The sequence below is a fragment of the Hyaena hyaena genome, unplaced genomic scaffold (genome assembly GCF_003009895.1).
Source record: "Hyaena hyaena isolate Hyena2069 unplaced genomic scaffold, ASM300989v1 scaffold_13, whole genome shotgun sequence".
NCBI classification, from domain to species: domain Eukaryota; kingdom Metazoa; phylum Chordata; class Mammalia; order Carnivora; family Hyaenidae; genus Hyaena; species Hyaena hyaena.
The window spans coordinates 6,040,491-6,055,597 of record NW_024080645.1 but is presented as its reverse complement, the minus strand read 5'-3'; the positions used below and the strand labels follow the sequence as shown (position 1 = coordinate 6,055,597).

General features: G+C 54.5%; 2 long non-coding RNA genes across 2 annotated transcripts; both read left to right on the top strand.

The window, feature by feature from the left end:
- The first annotated feature begins 2,116 nt into the window (after positions 1 to 2,116).
- On the top strand, positions 2,117 to 6,470 carry LOC120248593. The gene is made up of 3 exons (XR_005532617.1): positions 2,117 to 2,695; positions 2,943 to 3,206; positions 4,459 to 6,470. It is a non-coding gene; the product is annotated as an uncharacterized LOC120248593 (long non-coding RNA).
- A 7,457-nt stretch (positions 6,471 to 13,927) lies between these two features.
- LOC120219956 lies at positions 13,928 to 14,818 on the top strand. Its single transcript, XR_005525421.1, has 2 exons — positions 13,928 to 14,015; positions 14,536 to 14,818. It is a non-coding gene; the product is annotated as an uncharacterized LOC120219956 (long non-coding RNA).
- Positions 14,819 to 15,107: the final 289 nt, after the last annotated feature.

Here is a 15,107-nt window from a genome sequence, read left to right as displayed (position 1 = left end):
GCGGTGAGGACGGTGAGGGGGTGAGGGGGTAAGAGGGTGAAGGGGTGAGAGGGTGAGGGCGTGAGAGGGTGAGGGCGGTACAAAGTCAGGCTGGGACTCAAGGCACTTGAGTTGGATTAAAATTACAGGCTGTGAGGGCGCCTGGGGGCTCCCTCCCTTGAGCATCCGACTTGGGCTCAGGTCACGATCTTGCGGTTCGTGGGTTCGAGCCCCGCGTCAGGCTGTGTGCTTCAGGTATAGAGCCTGCTTGGGACTCTCACACTCTCTCTCTGCCCGTCTCCTACTCCCTCTCGCTCAAATAATCAATAAATAAACTTAGAAACAAAACCCACAGGCTGCACTCTGTGTAGAGCACAGGGTGGCTGAGCCAGAGCCCCCGAGATGCTGTTCCACGCGGCAATTCTGGACGTGGATGAGGGCGCAGTCTGAGGACGCCATAACCTGGAGGCGTCTCAAGGGTCGGCAAAGAAAGAGCAACTTCCAGAACATTCCCTCTGTTCCCTCCCTAGAGCACAAGCAGAAGGTGCCTGGTTCGGAGGCTGTGCGTGGAGTGATTTGTCATCTACAGTTTTCTTAACCTTCCTCGGGTTTTCCCCTTTTTCGTTAATGACAGAACAGTGATGAGTAATTTCATCTGACTTCACAATGACATCAACTGGCACGTCTCCTGAGGGCCTTTGTCTGCCGACCGCCCTTCAGGGGAGCATGTTTGTATTTATGTCTCACATATCCCCCCCCCCCCGCCCGTGGCTCGTGGCTCGTGGCTCGTGGCTTTCCGGGAGAGAAGTAAATTCTGCTTGAGGAGAAGATGGAAAATCCAAATGTTCGATATGTGATATTTCCCATTTCCTCTCCTTTTTTCCAAGACAAGTTTGGAAATCACACGTGAGGGACGATCGTCACGGGAGAAATACGCAGCTTCCGATCTTCATGACTCACCAGTTCGTTCTTGCCTGGTTTTTATTTTACTGCCATCAATCCCCTCGGCCATTAGGGTCACTTCGCCTGAGCGTGTCTGCGTTCATGAGTCCCTCAGCTCTTCACAAACAGACCGCCACCACTCACTCTGTCCCTTTGTGTCACACACGGCTGCTTTGGGAGTGTGGACTGATCATTCTCAGCTGGGATCCTGGGGCTCCCTCCCACCACCGGGCCTTTGCACGTGCTGCTGGTTTTGCAAAGAGTGCCTTTCCTTTCACCGTCTGCCTCGGCGGATTAGGCGTGAGACCGGCCCCGCCCCTTTCTCCCACAAACCTTCATAGGCCCCTCCTTGAGGCGGTGCCATGTCCCCCCTCCGGCCACAGCAGGCTCTGTTCGCCTCCGTCCCGCGCTGCGGTGACCCGTGCTTGCGGGAACTGTGCAGACACGGACTCTGGCTGTGTCCTGCTCACTCCTGTCCCCCCACGGCTTTGCGTGGTGCAGGGCAGGGAACACAACGGCTCCGGAAGTGCCTATTAATGAAAGACAAATATCTAAGGAATCCGTTTGCCACGTCAGCGTCTCCAGAAAGTCTTCTGTGATCCTTCCGACCCGGGAGGCCTTTCCCCACGCGCCTCCCTTTGCATTCTGTCCACGCCTGTCTTTGGCCGTGACCCCTCTCTCCTCTTCCGTCCCATGGCAAAGAGCCGGGCACTTAGGAAGTGCTCGCTAAGTGCTCACCGGATGGCAGTTAGTGGAAAACCGAACTGACAGCATGGAAAGAACCGTTCTGGGACATTCCGTGTACCGGGATTGGGTTTTTTCGTCCTTACGTTGTCAAAAACAGTGTTCCAAATGTTCCCTGATATTCCAGGGGGGAGCATTAATTCTGAGACCCAACCAGCCATCCGGGTAGTTAGTTCCCTTTCCCTGTAGGTCACAGAATTCCCTAGGCGTTGCGGTTGCCGCCTTGAGGCCGCAGGTTCCCGAAGCCCAGACGTGAGGCTGCCCAGGGTTTTCACGCCACCCGCGCCGGAGCCCAGGCGACCCGTGTCATGAGGTCAAGTCAGCTGCGCGTGTCGCGCCGGCACCTCTCCCCTGCTGCCCGGGGCTGGGGGGAGGGGGTCGGCGCGACGCCGCGGAGCCCCTGCACGGCTGACCTTGGCCACAGCCGCTGGGTGTCCAGGGCTCAGAGAGACGCGGTGTGGCCCGAGGCCCTCGTCATCATCACACTGCTGACAGCAAGCCATCTAACCTGGTCCGAGGTCCCAGGTATGCAAAGATACTGTTATCAGACAGAACATTCCAGCGGCTCCTAACCAGCTCATGCCGGTCCGAGAAGGGCCAGGCCCTCCTTTGGAATGTGCCAGATGGCACAGCCTAAGCCTGCTGGGTTAACCCTTTACTGCCCAGCCAGCGTGAGATGTGAGACGTCCACCTGGACCCGTGGGAGATTTTGTGACCCTCAGGCAGCCCCTGCGTCCAGGCTACAGAAAGCCTGGGGACCCTGGGGCGTCTGGGGAAGCTGCTCCTCACTTCAAACCTCAGGAAATGGCCTCCGAAGGGACCGGTGAGATCTAGGCGAGTGTCTCCCGAAGTTCCAGAAGCCCAGGAGCTGACACTGGATTCGCGCCTGGGAGAGCCCGGCGTGGCCGCTCTGGATACAGGGCTTTGGGACCTGACCCCTTGCCCAGATTGTCCTGGGATCAAAACCCTGGGGTGTTTCTGGTGGCCGGAGGGAGAGACCCGGTGAGGGTCTTCCTGGGTCCCGGTCAAGGTGAGTCCAGCAGGGGGCTGGACCCCAGGGCTCTGGGAGGCTAGGGAGGAGCTGTAGGCGCCAAGCCAGAAGAAGACGCTTCAGCCCAGAGCTGGGAAAGGGAGGGGCTTGGGAAGAACCCTTTTATTTGTTTTTAAGTTTATTTATTTTGAGAGACAGAGCGCGCCAGCGAGGGAGGAGCAGAGAGAGAAAGGGAGGGGGAGAGTCCCAAGCAGACTCCGTGCTGATGCGGAGCTCGAACTCACAGGCCATAAGGCCAGGACCAGAGCCAAAACCGAGAGTTGGAGGCTCAGCCGACTGAGCCGCCCAGGCGCCCCCGAGGAACGGAAGGGAACGAGGAAGCCCGCCCACGGGACCATCCGTGGGGAACTTTCCTGTCCGGTTTCTACCCTCTGGAGAGCCCGAGACCCGTGAGCAAGACGTGGGACAGGGTCGGGGAAGCATCTTTGTTGACTTCAGCCTGTCTGGCTCAAAGCTGGGGAAGGGGGACAGCCTCAGCCAAGAAAGAAGTGTAAGTTCTAATTGTTAAGGACACTGCGGGTGCTAACTAGGGCACTGGCCGTGTCCTGGAGGGCAGAGTCGCGGGAGGAACTTTTGGGCTCCGTTTCCGGCTCTGGGCTTCAGTGCTAGAATTTTCTATTGATTTGTCTTCACCTGCACTTAATTCTGTTCCCTGCTGTGCCCTCCTCCTGTAGGCCATTGTAGTAAGTACCTAACTTGAGATGTTAGGTTTCGTAGTTCTAGAATGTTCTCTGTTTTTAAAATATTTATTTTATTTTTGGAAGAGAGACAGAGACAGAGTGTGAGCAGCAGAGGGACAGAGAGAGAGGGAGACACAGAATCTGAAGCAGCTCCAGGCTACGAGCTGTCAGCACAGAGCCCGACACGGGGCTCAAACCCACAAACCGTGAGCTCTTGACTTGAGCCGAAGTCAGATGCTTAACTAACTGAGCCACCCAGGTGCCCCTAGAATGTTCTTTAAAAATATATTTCAGGGGCGCCTGGGTGGCTCAGTTGGTTGAGTGCCTGACTCTTGATTTGGGCCCAGGTCAGAATCTCACACTTCGTGGGATCGAGCCCCGTATGGGGCTCTGCACTGACATGCATGCGGATCCTGCTTGGGATTCTCTCTCTCTCTGGCCCTCCCCCCTCTCAAAATAAGTAAATAAATGAAAACATTTTTAATACACATTTTAGTTCTCTATTGAAACGTCCATTCCTTTCATCCATTTTCCCTCTACTTTCTCAAAAATACGGATCCAAGGCCGCCCTCGCTCCCGCCACCTCCCACACCAGGGTCCTCACAGATCCCACGTCTGACCCCTTCAGCTCTTGATCGCTGGCTCCTTGTGTCCTGTCCCTTTGCGTGTCTAGTGACTTGATCCCATGCAAAGCCTGTAGGCGGCACAGCCCAGAGGCCCTGGGCCGTCAGGCTTCCCTGGAGGGTGTCGGGCTCCGGCCTCGCACAGTGAAATCCGGGAGGACCTCCTGGCCGGGACAGGTGTTTGCAGTTGTGGCCGGCCGCCGGCCGCCCTGGCTGCCACCACGCGGTCCTGCGGCGAGGCTGTGTCTTTCTGAGGCCTCGGCCGAGGCTCAGGCGCTAACCAAGCACGTGTGCTGCTGACCTTGTCGTGTGCTCAGCTCTGCAGCCCCCCGGGGTCTTCCCTGACCCCCCGTGGGGGCAGGGCTCAGCCACGGATGTGATGGGAGCGCTTTTTTCACAGATTTGTTTTCACTCCTTATCTGAGGCTCTGTTCTCGCAGGTCCAGGCTCCGAGCTGTGAGGCGAGATGCCTGCCCTCCGCCGCGCCGTGGTCTGGAGATGATTCCTGAGCTTCAGCTCGGCCCTCAGGAGTTGCCTTCCGTCCACCTCCGTGCGCAGCCCACAGAGAGGAGAGGGGCTGCCCGGGGCACGCGTCCGGGATGCTCGGCTGTCCCAGGACGGCCGGAAGCCAGGCGCGGAGAGGGGGCGCACCAGGAGTCACCAGGGACCAGCGTGGTTCTCACGCGGAACAGCAGGAGGCTGCGCTCTAACGCGGGGAACGTACGGTCTGGGAAGACAGAGCGATGCTGGAGAAGCATGCTCGGTGAACGCTTGCTACATTGCGCCAATTAAGCTAGAAATTGTGCATTTAAATGTTACCTCCAGGCTGAACTCTGCGGGGGTAAAGTCTAGCATACAATTAACACACAGAGGGCGGAGGACTGAGCTCTCTCTCTCTCAGCTCTGACACAGAAGAGAGCAAAGAGTCTGAAAGGCAAGTTTAACAAACAACTCATGACCACGACTACTGTGCTGACAAGGAAGGAAGGAAGGAAGAGAAAAGAAAAATGTAGGGAACAGTTCAAAAAGGAGACGCTTGTTTATTACAAGCATCACAAGCGTTGACTTGAAAGAGTATACAGATGAATTTTGCTTGTTCCTGACAGAAATGTGAGCAGAATGAATGATCAGAATGCTTAATTTTAAAAGAAAGGCAAATGGCCAAAATCATAAGAAAAAAAATGTTCCAGTAAAGGCAGAATAAAACAATCGGTTCGATCCGATTGATTGATTGTAAGCGTAGCAGAGAAACTAAGTGTGGAACAATTTAAATAACGATCAAGTCAAACAATGTAAATGTCAATCCAAATGGGTGGGTTGCTTAAATTATGATGAGTTAAAGAATGGTGTGAATATGACCCTATCCTGACAGAAACGTGGCTATTTATGGGTGTAGATGTGTATGAACATAGGCACGGGCTGAATGACTCATGACGAATTGGTGATAGTTGACATCATAGAACTATTCTTTTACTGACGATATTTACATATCATAACAAGTATGTATCAAGAAATCAAGAGGCAGACACTTGGGGCGTCTGGGGGGCTCAGTCAGTTGTTTCTGACTCAGTTTGGGCTCAGGTCATGATCTCCCAGTTCATGGGGCCGAACCCCACGCTGCAGCGAGGAGCTTGCTTGGGCTTTGCTCTCTGACCCTCCCCACACCCCCTTCAAAATAAATAAATGAACTGTAGGAAAGGAGGCAGACAGTGAGCCGACTGAGCCACCCAGGTGCCCCTAACCGGTGGCTGCTTAAATCAAGTCCACCTGGTGGATTAAGTCCAAGGGCTTCTTTGCTCCCTGTGCCCGTTCCAAACTCCCAGCGCCTTCCAGCTCGTTCCGTCCAGCACTCTGACCTGCCTCCGACCTCCCCGCAGTCAGCAGCCGACTTCTGGGTCACTGTCCCAACGTTCACGAGGGGGCAGGGCCCGCGGCTCTGCCTTCCGCTCCACCCGCACTCCCGCTTTATCTCTTCCGGCGTCCGGATCGTAGAAGTCGTCCCCACGAGCTGACCGCACCCCGCCCGGCAAGCCCGTTCCGTCTGCAGTCAGCGTGCTTTTCTCCGCGATGACGTTTTTACCACGTGAAGCTACTTCTCCCTCCACATCAGGTGATGTCCGCAGGTGCTTGGAGAAATTCCACTCTTAACTTTCTCAGCCTCCACAGATGAGGAAGTCCTGCGATACCTGTTCTTCCCTGACTTGTTTTACTCAGCATAACACTCTCTAGTTCCATCCACGTTGCTGCAAATGGCAGGATCTCATCCTTTCTCATCGCCGAGGAGTATTCCGTGTATATATAAGCCACATCTTCTTTATCCATTCGTCAGTCGATGGACATTAGGGCTCTGCCCATACTTTGTCTATTGTCGATAGCGCTGCTATAAACATGGGTGCATGTGCCCTGTGCATCAGCGTTTTTGTATCCTTTGGATAAATTCCTAGTAGCGCAATTGCTGGGTCGTAGGGTTGTTCTATTTTTAATTTTTTCTTAACAGAAGACCGTGGGGGAGGGGAAGGGGAAAAATAGTTTCAAACAGAGAGGGAGGGAGGCAAACCGTAAGAGGCTCTTAAATACAGAGAACAAGCGGAGGGTTGATGGGGGTGGGGGGGTGGGCATTGAGGAGACACCTGTCGGCACAAGGGCTGGCGTCGTGTGTAGGCGATGAATCATGGGAATCCACCCCGCAGCCAAGAGCACCCAGTCTGTGCTGTATGTTAGCTCACGTGACAGTAAGTTATATTTAAGAAGAAAAAGAAGAAGAAGACTTCTGCCCTTTGGTGGGGGGAGGGGGGTCAGTTTGCTCCTTTGCCGCTGCTCTCAGGCCACCCCTGAGTGGTGCTGCCCCGGCAGGAGCCTGTTTGGGACGGACTTGGGGCACAGGGAGCTGGCTGATTCGTGATCCGGGCGCCAGCCTCCTTCCTCCCCAGGAGGCCGCGGCCGTGACCTGCGTGGGTGATCGTACGTGTCCTGTTTGTGGAACTTACTTGTGCCTCTGGACCCTGTAGGCCCAGACTCAAAGGCACCGTTTCCATCGCGTGCTCACTCTTTGTGGCTTGGGTGGGTGGGGGGGTCGCCAGTACCTGGATCCTAATGGTAGTTTTGACCCTTCCGTGACTCACATCCGACGCACACTCTCACCCAGGACCCAGGGGCACGCCAGGACCTGCCTTTCCAGTGGGGAACGTTCTGCGCGGCGAAGAGCATGGCCGGGTTCCAGAACCCCGGGGGCCGGGGGGGAGGGCGGCGCTGGACTCTCCGGCCTCACATGAACTCCTTACTGGCCAGGAAGTCCTCGGGCACTGTGGAATTTGCCGGATCACGTGGCCCTAGTGGCAGGGCTGTTTGCATCACAGTCCAGAACCCAGGGCACAATTCTCTGGGCTCTGGGCTCTGGCCAGGAGCCTGGGCAGCTGGAGTCAGGCTGTCTTACAGGACCATGGAAAGGCCCAGAAGGCACCTGGGTGAGGAAGGGTGGGGGCAGAGACGCCATGTTCCCCTCCCAATTACCGCGCTTTTCATGGCCATGTCTGCTTCAGCACAAATTCATCTCTTTTCCCCTTTGAGGATAGAATTTACCTTTCGAGCTCTGCCTCCAAGAATCTAATTTCATATATGCAACACCCTGAAACTAAATATGCTTCCGTTTACTGATTGCCTGGACACAGAAGTGCTCATTCCTTCCAAGAGAGCTTTTAAATATTTATTTGCTTGCATGGAGGACTTTAGAAGTCCTCTGTTAGCCCTTAGGAAGGTCAAGTTAACATTTTACCCTCCATTGCTTCTCAGTGTCCAGGCAGCATTCTCCAATAGAAATATAGTATGAGCCACACGTTAGTTTAAACGTTCTAGCTGCTGTGTTACAAAAGGAAAAAGAAACAGGTGAAATTAATCTTTAAAAATTTTTTAAATGTTTATTTATTTTTGAGAGAGAGACAGCGTGAGCTGGGGGGGGGGGGGGGCAGAGAGAGAGGGAGACACAGAATGCGAAGCAGCTCCAGGCTCCGAGCTGTCAGCACAGAGCCCGACGCGGGGCTCGAACCCGTGAATCATGAGATCATGACCTGAGCCGAAGTCAGACACTCAACCGACTGAGTCCCCCAGTTGCCCTGAAATTAATCGTAATAATATATTATGTTTAATCTAAAACATCTGAGTGCGTGTGGCACTAGCCGGGTGTCAAGCCTCCATTACCACACGCGGCGAGGGGTCGCGTTGGAAAGCTCTGGTCCTGACTCGTCCCCAGGAACTCCCCACATTCATACTAAACCTTAGAGGTTACACATTCCCCCCATGTCTTATCCCGTTTATTCCTTAAGAGACAAAGAACAAACGGGTTTTGTCACTTCCATGTTAAAAATGAGAAAATCGAAGCTCAGAGAAATGAGCTCATTCGCCCGAGACGGCCCGGTGGCCAGAAAGTGGTGCAAGTGGGACTCACCTCCCGCCATTTTAGGCTGATTCTGTCTTCAACGGAGCAGTGGCTCCAAACTTGTCTGCACATTCAATTCCCTTCGGGATTGTTTAAAATCTCCAAAGCCCAGCCACAGCCCAGGCGCGGGGAATCGCAGCATCAGGGGGTTGGACGCGGTACCAGCAGGCGGGTCCAGCACGCGCTCGGGCCTGGGAAGCATCTGACGGGAAACACGCAGTTCCGCTGGCGCAGAAAGGAAGACAGTCCAGTGCGTTTCTGTGATGGGGGATTCATGGAAAGTTGTGGCTCTATGTTGCTGGGCTTTGGGTTTTCATGAAATTAATATTATTTAGCTGATGCTGGTTTCTTGGTTTTGTTCGGACTTCATTTCTGCACAGTCACTATGAACTCCTTCTCTGTAGCGCAGACTTGACAGGACCCTAGGGAAACTGCCCTGAATGTCCCTCATCCGTTTCTCTTACGCCGTGAGGGGTATCGATGCGGTAACAAAATTAAACTGTTTTCTCATTCAATCAGCAGATGTATGAGAACTCGCACCACGTGTGATGTTGGAGGACATGGGGGAGAAAAATGAATGTCGAGCTCATGTTTTGGGGGGCTCACAGCTTGGGGCAGGAAGCTCACGCACACGTCTGAACGGCCGCGGGACAGAGGATGCGTCACGGTGAGAATGTGCCCTGGGGGTCCGCACGGAGGAGGCACTGGGTACCTGGGTGCTCGTGGGCGGAGGGGAGCTGCTTTACAGGAAATAGTGGGGTGGCTGCGACCAGCCGGGAACGCTGCTGCGTCCTCGTCAGGACGCTTGTCTGCAGGGGCTGAAACCCCACGGGACCTGGTGGCGGCAGGAGGAGAGATGTTCAGCTCGCGGATCCACCGGCTGAAACACCAGACGGCGGGGAAGCCTCTGGAACATCAGGAACCACAGACGCCAAAACAATCCGGTCTCTTTCTCTCTGATTTTCTCTATGTCGGTTCCTTCTCTCTTACGTTAAACTGGCTTCCTCAACGCGATCGAAACAGGACTGCGAAAATTCCTCTTTTGCGTGCGTCCCGCACTGTCCAGCACCAGCAGGAAAATTTCCAGACAGCTGGTCCCCCAGCCAGAATAACAGGCGAGGAGAGCAGCAGGTGCGGGTGGAAACGAAGCAAGGTTGGCCGTGAGCTGATCCTCGCTGAGGCTGGAGACTGAGCACACGGTGTCCGCAATGCTATGTGCTCGGCTCTTACATACGTTGCAGATTTTCTTTAAATGCAACAAAAAAGTCCCCAAGAAGAAGTCATGTTCACTCATCTTGATCCAAGTCCGGGTCCAGCACCAGTGACCAGGGCGCATGCTGATGTGAGGACTCGGCGGCTCTAGGGAGGACCTGGTGTCTGGGACCGCGGGGCCAGATGGAAGAGCTGTTCCCCAGATAACAGGGAGTCTGTCTCCAGGGAAGGAGGGGAGGGCTCCCAGGCAGAGGCGGCCCCGCTCCAGGCTGACCTCTGACCCTGTATCACCTGCGTCTCTCTCCTGGGCTCAGTGCCTGCACTTCTGAGGGTCACCACTGCCCCGGCTGGATGTTCCCTGTGCACCTGCGCCTCAGGGTGCCCCGAGTGAAGTGGACCCCCCGCCCCTCCAGTCTCCTCCTCCGCTGGGTGCCCCAGCCGCCCCTTCTGAGTCGTTTTCCACTGAACGTGCTCCCGCCACACACTCAAATCTCAGCGTAGTCGACTCTACTTCTGAAGCATGTCTCCTCCGCCCTGTCCTCCTTACTCCCTGCTCCTGGCCCTGAGTCAGCGTGACCCCAGCCCCCCGCTCCAGAGCCCACACTGGCCCACAGCACCCTCAGCTGTCCGCATCGCCGAGTTAATGACTTCCCTCTGTGCTTCGTGATCCTGTGACAACCATGAGGCCATTTATTTATTTTCTTAATGTTATTTATTTTTGAGAGAGAGAGACAGACAGACAGACAAAATGCAAACAGGGGAGGAGCAGAGAGAGAGGGAGACACAGAATCTGAAGCAGCTCCAGGCTCTGAGCTGTCAGCACAGAGCCCGACGCGGGGCTCGAACCCCCGAACCGTGGGATCCTGACTTGAGGCAAAGTTGGACGCTCAACCGACTGAGCCCCCCAGGCGCCCCAAGGCCATTTAATATCTGGTCTTAAACTGCTTCTAAGCTTCCTGCCATTTGCACCACTGCATTTACACGCATGTACACGTGCTGCCTCTTCTTCATGGACATGTTGGCTGAATTCTATAAGATGGAGCTGAAGACCCTCCTCCTTTATAAAAACCTTCTCTGCCTTCTCGGGCCGTCTCACCCCCCTGTACGCCGCCTCCCAGGCCCTCCCTGTGTGTGCGGCGCCTCCGACAGCGGTGACCTTCTCACATTTGTGTCCCCCTTTCCCATGCTGAAGCCCCTCTCAGTTACGATGAGCGTATCCCATGTACATGAAGCAATGAACACGTTTCTTGGGGAGCCTGGGTGGCTCATTTGATTGAGTGCCCAACTCTCGATTTTGGCTCCGGTCCTGATGCCACAGTTTGTGAGTTCAAGCCCTGTGTCGGGATCTGCGCTGACAGCTCAGAGCCTGCTTGGGGTTCTCTCTCTCCCTCCTCCCTGTCCCCCCCCTACTCTCTCTCCCTCAAAATAAATACACATTAAAAAAAAAAAAAAAGAATAGGGAGACATCCAAATGTGGGATGAGGGCTAAAGCTTGGAAAAGAAGAATTGAGTAAATTTCTTAATACATTAGACGGCTGCAATACGGAACGGGCTTCTAGATCCCAAGGGCCCCCAGAACTCAGGCTCAGCCACTTGTTAAAGATTGAAGACGGGTCTGCAGCTTCAGCGAAAGGGAACTGCCTCCTGATACAGCCCTTCCGTGTTTGGAGAGCTCCTGTCGGGTCCTCCTGATGGACTGAGTCCTCCCCCGCGGCTCCGGCCGGCCCCACCTCTACCCCCTGACACTCCCCGAGGGGCCGCCAGTCTTCGGACGACGCTGAACACCACACATGCCTCCACGGATCCCTCGGAAGGCAGGGTCTGAGTCGCTAAGCCTCTGCCTCTGCTCCCGGCTCAGCCGGCCTCCGCCTCTGGGTCTGTGGCTCCAGAGTCCAGGCCGCCCCCTGGACACCAACGAGGAGTGAGGAGGAGGACTCGTGAGTGGTACCCAGGGCGCGCTTGACGTGGCCTGACACTGCGTAGCTTTCACCCCGGTGCTTGGCGGCCCGTGATGAAGAGCAGAGGAGCCGGGTGCGCCTCGGGGCTGGGACTGGCCGGCAAGGGGGAGCCCTTCCTGAAATCCATCCCGCCTGATCGCACCATCTGCACGCCGTCGCAGCCCCCTCGCTCCTGAAGACCGTGCGCCTGAAGCCAACTTGTTCAGAACTTTCCACTGTACAGTCTCAGAATTTATTGATCTGTTTTTTAAAAACTATATCCTTTCCTTGTTTGATAGAGCAAAGGGGAAGGCATTGTTCACAGATTTCCGAATAACATGTGCCTTAGAATCCAATACATGAGTGGTCCCTTTACTGGAGATTACGTACAAGGGGCGCCTGGGTGGCTCAGTCAGTGAAGCTTCTGATTCTGGGCGTCAGCGCAGGTCATGATGTCGCAGTTCGTGAGTTCGAGCCCCATGTCGGGCTCTGCGCTGATGACGCAGAGCCTGCTTGGGATTCTCTCCTCCTCTCCCTCTGCCCCTGTCTCCCCCCCAAAATAAGTAAATAAACATTAAAAAAATAGAGATTATGTAAGAGGACAGAATAAACCTTATCTCATTAGACTTCCAGAAATAAAGTGGGGTTTCTTAGTCACCCGTGACTGGGATTCTTGTGCAAACCTGAGGTGCTGTGAGGGAAGGGACTGGGCTTCCCGGGTCTCTTCTCAGTTTGGGGGTGAAGGTGGGGGTGGGTGGGAAGATGGGTGAAGCTCTCGCTTCCTCGGCTGACTGTCTGGGAGGGGAAGAACGGTTGGAAATCGAGCCGTAGTGATTTGTGGCCCATAAAGAAATTCAGACTGTCAGAGTCTCTAAGTAACTCTGCCACCAAGCCCGGCAGCACCTGACACCCGGCGGGGGAGGGAGCGCCCTGGGGAGGGTCGGGCGCATGTCTATGTCAGGGAGACGGCGTGACCCGATCAGAAGGGCTTTAGCCGGAATTTAGAAGAAGAGGGAGAGACGCCCAGATAAGCCTGTGGAGCCAGTTGCTGTGCAGTGTGCAGGCTTGACTCACACAGGAGGAGCTTATGATTCACAGAGAAGATTGGGGGGGGCGAGGGCTGTAAACGATGCACGCAGCCTCGGCCGCCGACACCATAGCACACATTTTTCTGGTGATAACGTGCATTTGAGGTCGAGATAGAGGGTAGTAAATGCAGGCTTACAAGGTAGCATGACGTGGTGTGATAAGAACTCAAGATAGGAATATAGGGATTACAAAGGGCAAACTTCTTTAAAGTTAGTTTTTATTATTTAAACATTTTTATAGCGACGCCTGGGTGGCCTAGTCGGTTAATTGTGCGACATTGGCTCAGGTCACGATCTCGCATTCGTGGGTTCAGACCCGCGTCGGGCCCTGTGCTGACGGCTCAGAGCCTGGAGCTGTTTCGGATTCTGTGTCTCTGCCTCTCTCTGCCCCTCCCCTGCTCATGCTCTGTTTCTCTCTCTCTCAAAAATAAAAAAATAAAAATTTAAAAAAATTTAAAAAACCCGCTTTAACAAAAGGTAACGCTATCGTAACCACTAAAGTCCTAGTTTGTCGATTTAGGGATCGTCGACCTTAAAAGTGTATGCCCCTCCCCCCTGATTTTTTTTATATCTCTTTCTCATCTATTCAGGCTGCAAAAAACCTGGTCCTGAAATTTCACACTCAGATGGGATTTGTAAAAGACCCAGTCTGTTGTAAAATTGGTTTTTAAATGTTTATTTATTTTTGAGAGGTAGAAGGAGGGGCAGAGAGAGGGAGACCCAGAACCAGAAGCAGCTCCAGGCTCTGAGCTGTCCTCACAGAGCCCGACGCGGGGCTCAACCCACAAACCCTGAGATCATGACCTGAGCTGAAGTCGGACGATTAACCGTCTGAGCCCTCTGGGCGCCCCTGACCCCCCAGTTTCTCTTAGAACTGCCCCTCGGGGGCTGAGGTCACACTCCATAAAGTCAGCAGACAGTGCTCACGTCAACAAATTCTCCTGACTTGTCACAACTCTTACGAACACATCTCGCTGTGGCCTGGGCATCTCAGAAATTAGCGAGATGCCAATTATGTGACCTGCCTGTTTGCGCAAGGGGCCCTGCTGTGCTTCGGGGCACGTCTGAGACAAGCACACGGTGATTACAGGCTGGCTCTGGGGACCGGCCTCAATTAGCCAATCGCTTCTCAGTTGTCATTATATTATCCATATTTATAGCATCTGACATTCTCACGGTGCTCTTTAATCATGCTGCATGTGGGTTGCCTTCATCTAAATCTTTCACCAAACTCGGGGTACCGGACGTTCCTGTTCTCTGCACCTTCCTGGCGGAGAAACAAGCGCTGAGCGGTGTCCAGGGACAGCACCTGAGGGTTATGGTCACAGGTCAGTCGGGCAGGTTAGTGGCAGTTAAACGTGCAAACCGAGGTAAAGGCCCGCGGGGTACAGGAGCATAGGTCGATGAGATACTCAGACACTGGGCTAAAGGCGAACATATAGAGTGTTTAGGCCGGAGACCTGAGGACCGGACTTGCCTGACCAGAGCCGCGGAATGTCCGGAGCCTAGAGCCTGGGCAGCCGGCAGCACGGGGAACCGAGGACGTCTGTACCTTGTACGCTGGGCCGGCTCCGGCGTCCTTCTTCCTCTCCCCGGTCCCCCCCTCCCCTTCCTCCCTGGGTCTGAGAGCTCCCTACTCTGTCCTGGCCCTTCTTCATCCCCGGACTGGGCAGCGAAGAAGCTTGGGGCAGGGAAGAGAGGGTTGTCTGAATCTGAAATACAAACGTAGGATCCCCTCCATCTGCTCCCTGCTGATACCCCCCACACACAGCTTGAGCATGGACCCCGATTGCAGAGACTCTGACAAAATTTGTTTATGATGCATTATGTTCCCCTTGTGATTCGCAGCGATCCCACGGAAATGCCGCAGGGAGTCGCAGAGCTCTCCCGGGCGCGCCCCGTTCCGCAGGCTCAGCGACGTGCTTAGACGATTTTCTTGGCCCAGCCACCCGGACAGGCGCCTCTCTGTCACTCCACATCGGGTTGGAGAACACACCCGCCCCGCTCTTTTCTTCATTGTAACTCGTAAAAGCTCATCCTCAAGTCTGCCGATCTGGAAATTATTTGAATGCAGGGCTGGGTTTGTTAGAAATGTTTTTTTGGCCCTAAATAGAAAACCAACCAAATGTTAGATTGTGTGCTGTTTCTTCCTTCTAATCCACGGTGAACATGGTGCTTAGGTTTTGTTTTCTTTCGTTAGATGAGTAATTTCAAAGGCGAGTCACCTGTGCTGAGAGTTCCTCGTCAAGTTCAGCATCGGACCAAGCGGGGCAGGCTGGTTTTGTCAATGTCATCACTCAGCAAAGGGCTTTGCAAGGAATGGCTTTCCGGAGCCTCCGCCTGACCCTGGCCACTGCTCAGCGTGGGGTCACACATTGTCACACGCTCCCAGGCAGTGTCTCCAGCCTCAGCTTTACTTG